At 35.5% G+C, this 7,502-nt stretch overlaps 1 pseudogene; it reads left to right on the plus strand.

The window, feature by feature from the left end:
- Positions 1-2,661: 2,661 nt before the first annotated feature.
- Positions 2,662-6,294, plus strand: LOC118761924 (annotated as a pseudogene).
- The last annotated feature ends 1,208 nt before the right edge of the window (positions 6,295-7,502 follow it).

Consider the following 7,502-nt stretch of genomic DNA (forward strand, 5'->3'; position numbering starts at 1 on the left):
ATCTCCTGTAGCTCCTAATGAAAATCAAAAAACACAAAAAAATTCGAAATTTAGTGTCACTGATCTTGTCAATGAATCTGAACAAATTTTCCACAATTTTTCATTGTCAAAGATCATAAAATTATATCTTAAAGACAAAACTGTTCTTAATGATATTTCCTCCTATGTGACAAAGCTCGAACAAAGTCAAATTAATCACGTGCTTACCGAAATGAAGCCTTTGAAGTTGCCGCCTGATACTTCCTTCAAAGATTTAGAAAATAAAAAAGAATTTAACTCTCTCGAGTATTCTCCGAATGCATTTCCTCATATTGCTTATGCTCTGGAATGCCCTCTGATAAACGGGGACCAGATTTATGAGTATCAAGTCGAAACCAATGCCGTCTGGTTCATCAGAGTTCTCGAAATAGAATATCCGCTAATCAAAGCTCAGTTTTTAGGGGACAAAGAAACTTTTTCCATTAAAATTGACTCACCGAAAATCAAACAACTTTACCACGGAGGAGAAAACGGCCTACTTTATCGATATCCTCCGTTCATGGATGGCAAAAACATGCAAGAAGAGATTGCACAGACTTTGACGGATTGTTATTCGTTTAAAGATGAATTCCTTATAAAAGTATTTCTCTCGCATTATTCTTAGAAAAATATATTTACATGGAGCTCTCAGGGTCTTGTGGGAAGATACATGGAGGTGAAGCACAGGAGAAGACACTTGTCTATGGTTTGGTTCGCACAGATCATAAAAAACGTTGGAGGATATTTATTGCTGAGATGGATATGCCCGAATAAAAAATTCCGTGAATTTTGGATTTTTTGCACTTCGCATAGACTTTGCCCTGTTGGGTATGGTGCACAGAATAATGTTGAATATGGATTCCCCAAAATGGAAGGTATGTTGACTGAATACTTATTTTTGGAGGATTCAAAACGTTTGAGATATCTTTGGGGTTTATATTTGTGTGTTTTTTATTTTTGAATACAGAAGTGCTTTCTGTGCCAGCATTTCTATTTGAGGTAGCCTAAAATTTCTAACTTGGTTTAGATTCCCTTTGAAGTAACCGTTCATAAACTAAAAGTTGGAATGGCAGTCGAGGCTTTGGATTTGAAGACCAGACAGATTCTCTTTCCAGCAAAAATTAGCGAAATAATCGACCACACGTGCATTAAAATCGATTCAATCGAATCTGGTACAAAAATTGAATCTTTTTATTCTCTTTCTGATGGAATCTTTCCTGTTGAGTTTTCTGTAGACCACAAACTGCCTCTTACGTTTTCTGATGGTTGTGCTTGGTGGTCTCATGTTAAAGGACCAGAAAACTTTTCAGTGGAGTAAATATACAGGGATTGGAAAGGGACTTGAAAGAGCTCCAAAATCGATTACAAGAACAAAAATAATTAAAAAAAACTATTTCTTTCAGTTCAAGAAAAAGCCTGGATTCGAACCCGGGATGAAGCTTCAAGTGATTAATCCTACGAATAATCAAATTGTCTGCCCAGCAACGATCCTCAAAGTTGCTGGACATTTGATTTTTGTCAAAATAAACGAGGAATCGCCCTTGATGTATTCAGTCTACAGTCCTCAAGTCCTCCCCTTTGGGTGGGCTGAATCAAACGGTTATCCACTCAGTCAGCCACAATTGCCATCCTTATGTGAACAAGATAGAAGTATACTGTTGAAAGCCCTTTTATCAAATATGTTGGACGACCACGTGGAAATTAGGAGAATTGATGACCTTTGGAGTCCTGAGATCTTCATTAATGCTCATTGCTACTCAGGGAAGTACCTTTATGTGTCAGAAATACTTCGAATTCCCAAAATAATTGGACCTGGGCCAATTTGTTTGGTCCTTAAGTCACTATATGAGTATATTCTTAAATGTACATCAAATTTTAAACGTCTGAACGGAATTTTAAGTGTTTTCGGAGATTTAACCAGTTCAATACAGATATCCGTAAAAAAGTATTTTTGAATTTATGTACTTAATAAACAGTAAATTCGACAGTTTTCACAAGTTTGAGGTCTGTGATTCTGCGGGACAACTGAGTCACTTTCTACTCAAATTGTGTCTAAAGTTAAAAGTTTGTCCGAATTTAATATCCCTCGTCGATTTATCAGGAAAACCTTGTTTACTATGTAAATTTAAATAAATTAAATTAACAAGGCAACCCCAAAATTACAAAATCCAAGAAACGCAAAAAAGATTTCTCAATTCCTGAGATCTGCTCCAAGCCTAAGAGAAAAATCGAATGTAGTCAAACTCTGCCACTTTCTGAGGAAAATAAAAATTCCCTACTAAAAGACCCACGGGACTGGACCTGTGAGAATTTGATAAAGTACATCGAGTCTACGAAATGCCGGAATGTGGCTCCCGTGCTGAGATACCAGAATTTTGACGGACAGTCGTTTCTCTTATTGAACAAACGAACGTTGAAGGATTCCCTGTGTCTCAAAGACACAATTTCGGACGCCCTTCTGAAGATCATCAACGAACTGAGAAACTCCTACTATTAAGACGATCATTTATTTTTATTTATATTTTTATCGATTTTCTTTGTATTACAAAGATGCATAGACTTGGTTATATATAAGAATTTGTCAAAATCATCAACATTCTCTTGACAGCTTTTTTTGAGGGACTGTTGGGAGTTATATTAAGAATGAGTAGGCGTTTAACACACAGTGGTGGTTCCAGTGATATTTTTGTGAACAAGTAAGAGAGGACAGAACTATCTTTTTTCATATAAAACAATTTTAAATAAATCTGAACAGTCAAAGAATTAAATGTAGGAAATTGGGGCAGTAAGAAATGCTCCAATGAACTAATTTCAGGTATAAAAAGTTTTTAGACACTGAAAAGTGACTTATAAAATGTGAATTGACTGATTTACCGAAACCGGTGAAGAATTTTCTCACTCGAATAGACCAATAAAGAAGCAATGGCGCTTTACATCGGACTTGAAACTTCCGTTTGAAAAAAAGCGTTTGACAGTATATCTTACATGGACTGATTATAACGTAGATCTTCTTTCTGGTATTTGTTGACGTACAAAAAAAGATCAGAGAAATTGTGGGTTATTAATTCAGTGCGGTTTTAATTTGATTACTTAAAGGTGATAGACTCGAACTGTGGAAGGCCAAAATGCAATGAAAAATTATAAATTGATATTAATAAGTGAACAAAACATTGTAGATTACTCACAAGACCTTGGGAATCAAGGATTTAATGGAGAAATGATGACTAATATGTATGAACTATATTCATACGAAAGAATTGTATTTTTGTTAATCTTAATACATTTCAAATGAGATTAGTCCCAACAAGATAGCTCTGATAATGGTCCTAGCAAAAATCACTTCAATCTCTATTGGAAACGTAAATTCGGATTTGATTTTATACGACTTAACCATTATTATTAAAAGCACGTTCACAGAACCAAAGAATGTAAATTAATTAAAATTCCGTTTGTGCCACACGTTTCGAGATTCTATTCACCAAACTTCTTCATCGGTATTTGTTTTTCGCGTCTGTTCGTTGTTCTTCTAGGTCTTTCCCACATTTGAGTTTTTTCCCAATTTTATTAAGATCCTTGTTTAGAACAACAGAGAAAGTGACTCCAGGTCTTTTATTGAACGATTTCTTGCTTTCAGTGTCAAAGTAATTGTCCATTGTAATGCTTGCGGGAGTGTTTATGTCCATTCTAAGTACATGCCTAAATAGCCTCCATCTTGATTCGATAATTTTTGTGCTTATTGAAACCGATTGTGTCATAGAGTAAAATTTCTTGTTTGAAATTTTCTTTGGCCAATCTAGGTCGAGTAAATTTCGTAATGGCTTTTGATGAAATGTGTCCATTTTCTTGAGTTCTAACTCTGACTTCCCATGTACACGAGTTGTAGGCAAGTAACGGCTTTATATACGAGTTGTATAACCTTATTTGTAACTTTTTTGATTAGCTTTGGTCGACTCCATATTTTTTGCATTTTATTATACATTGCACTGGCTAGGACTCTTCTATACACCATGTCCTCACCATCACCAAGTAGGGATCTCAGTTTCCTTTTTTCCCCAGTTTTCATCAATGTATTTTAATTCCCTTGTGATTCTTATATGTTCAACTCAGTAATATTTTCTAAAAAATGATTTTTAGGAATATTCATTATCGACAACTGAGTTATTAAATCACAGAATCCCCTACAAGCGAACAGGAACCACGGCGATCTCAAAAAGGATTCTGGAAAGAGACGTTTTCTTGGTCACATATACAGACGTAAAATCTTGAGTACTAACTTATCTTAAAAAATGAATTAAAAGAATAAATCAAAAAAGCACGACAAATATTCAAAAATCTACTCGTCATTGGCCATTTCAGCAATAGGGTTGGCATGTATAGTGACAGAGAGGATAGAAATATCATCCAAAGGACGGTGTGTCTTCTCATCCACTTCCACCTGCTCCATCTGTTGGAGAGTGCCGAATCCGTCAATCAGTCTCAAATATGCTTCAAATGCCATACTTTCCAAACACGCTGTATTTCATGTCTAAGGATGTTTGTTTGGAATAGGTTATAAAGAATTGAGATTTGTTGGTATTAGACCCACTGTTGGCCATGGACAGCACTCCACGGGAGGCGTGCTTCAGAGTCCTCTTGAATTCGTCCTCGATGGGACTCCCCCAGATGCTCTGACCGCCCTTTCCAGTCCCTTTCTTGTGGGTTTCATTAAAGTGAACCTGAAGGGTCGCCACCCTGAACAATGAAACCCTTATATTTCTGTGGAAAATGCAGTGATTGTAATATTCAGAGGCGCAGAGAGCCAGGAAGTTCTACAATTTTTATTTTTTGAACGTGGCATAGTTTTGGACAATCTTCACAAAAAAGTTCAAATTTTAAGTCTCCGAGTGATGTATGAAGGGTACATGACTGTTTTAATTAATGCACCACAGCAAACCATTTGAAATAAAAATATTTATTTAGTTTGTTTATATAAAAAAATATAAATTTAAATAAGACCAATCGGAAATGCAAACTAAATCATATTTTTTCTTTACAAAGAACTTAACATACAAGGCAACGTCTCTCCTGGGGGACATCTTAGCCAAATCAATGGTCAGGTAACGGTCTGCCTAATACTTCCGGGCATGTGGTTCATAATCTCCTATGAGATAAGGAAAATTCTGCGGTTCTTACTAGATATCAAAAATTATTTAAAGATAAATAATTTTTCATTAATAGGCAATTTTCCGTATACTTAGTCAGATAATTCGGTAAAATTGTAAATCTAAAAGACCACATTGTCCTATTAATTTATTTATTATTAATTTAAATTATTTACTAATTATTTATTGAAAATATAATCAATTTTGCGTAGTATTCCAAAACTTATATTAAAAAATGCCCTACAGTAATGGAATGGAAAACCTAATAACAGTCATCGACAAAATACAAAATGCCTTTACATGTTCTTCTCTGCCCTGCAATCTCGATCTCCCTCAAATCGTCGTCGTCGGCTGCCAAAGTGCAGGCAAAAGCAGCGTATTAGAAAATTTTGTCGGAAGGTTTTGTACATAAAATCATATTTTTAGAGATTTTCTGCCACGGGGGACTGGAATTGTGACCCGAAGACCTCTGGTTCTTCAGCTGATCAACTCCGATGAAGGTTATACATGTCATAATGCACAGAATATGGCGAATTTTTGCACAACTCAAGCAAATACTTCAACTTTAACGATATTCGAACTGAAATTGAAGCAGAAACAACGAGATCTTGTGGAACCAACAAAGATGTTTCCGACGTTCCAATAAACCTAAAAATATTTTCCCCAACGGTAAAAAAATCAAAAATAAACATTTTAGTGATTGATTTAACTTTGGTCGACCTTCCAGGACTCACAAAAATTGCTGTGGCGGGACAAACCACGAGGTCATTGGGGTAATAAGGAAAATGGTCCTCAAATTTATCGAAAACCCAAACAGTCTCATTTTGGCTGTCACCCCTGCCACGACTGACTTGGCCAACTCTGACGCCTTGCAATCGCAAAGGAAGTGGACCCTCTCGGACCCGCACTATTGGGGTCATTACTAAGCTTGATATGATGGACACGGAAACCAATGCACGGGATATTTTGGAAAATAAACTCCACCTTTGAAAAGAGGTTGGATATGTGATTTATTTTAGGATATGTCGGGGTGGTTAATCGTAGTCAGCAAGATATCGAACAAAATATTCCGATTGCTGTCGCCCACAAAAAAGAACGTCACTTTTTTAACAACCATCCTTCATATAAGTACTAATACTACATGATACTATTATTAGACATATGGCTGATCGAATGGGAACAGAATTTTTACAAAAAACGTTAAATCAACAACTTTTACAACACATTTTTACTGTCCTTCCTTCGCTGCGACAAAAAATATCTGAAAACCTGAATGTTTTAGAATCGCAAGTAAAGGAAATCGAATCAAGGGGAGGTTCAATGTCCCACAAGTTATTGATATGGTTATTTTTGCGTATTTCTTTATTAATAGCGCAATCGAGGAGTTTTCTACTATTTTGTCCGACAATATAATGTCTACGCATACGACTGCGTTGGTTAATGCTCAAAGATTGTCGATTGGAGCTACAATAAATCGATGCTTTTTTAAAACCCTTCCAACAAATTACAAAAAGTTATTATTATATTTAACAGATATTTGATGAAAATAGTAATCAAATTCTCCAAAATATACGTCTAGCTATTCAAAACGTGCATGGCGTCAAGTTAGTGATTTAATGTCTATACAGAACTGGACTTCATACACCAGATTTGGCATTTGAAATGATTGTCAAAATGGATTTTGAAAAAAGCGCCATTCCTATTAAATCCTGCTTGGAGGAAGTCTACAATTTTACTAATCTCGCAATCGAGGAAGCTCACAAAACGGTTTGTAAAAAATTATTCCATTCAGTTTGAGGAATTTCCATATTTGCAGTCGGCAGTGGCACGGATTGTGTTAAATGCACTGAATGTACCACCAGAGACGCTGAGTCAAATTGAGCTCAATATAGATTTTCATTTGAATTATATCAACACAAACCATCCTGATTTTATCGGAGTTCCCACGTATTTTTATTTTTTTTTCAATTTCAGGCAGAAACATAAACGAGAAGAACGTACAGGACCGGTTTGTTTAATTACAATAAATTAGCTTACTCAAAAAAGGGGTACATTACAATAAGCAATTTGTTGACGACAAAAATAAAGGACACGTTTATTATGCCGCATTGGTCACCGGAAACCTTGTGTTATACAAAGATGAAGATGTAAATTTTATATTTCATTTTGATTAGGAAAAGACAAAAACTGTCGATTTCTGTCACTAAACTTCGTTATCAAATTCCTGAAGATTTTAGCACACTTTCACAATTTGTCTTGTCGGATATGACATCAAGTTCATAGGGAGTTATATTATTTTAGGGGATGTATATTTAGGGACTTGAAAATCCTCCATTTCCAGTG

Source organism: Octopus sinensis, unplaced genomic scaffold (assembly GCF_006345805.1).
Source record: "Octopus sinensis unplaced genomic scaffold, ASM634580v1 Contig18737, whole genome shotgun sequence".
In the NCBI taxonomy this organism is placed as follows: Eukaryota; Metazoa; Mollusca; class Cephalopoda; order Octopoda; family Octopodidae; genus Octopus; species Octopus sinensis.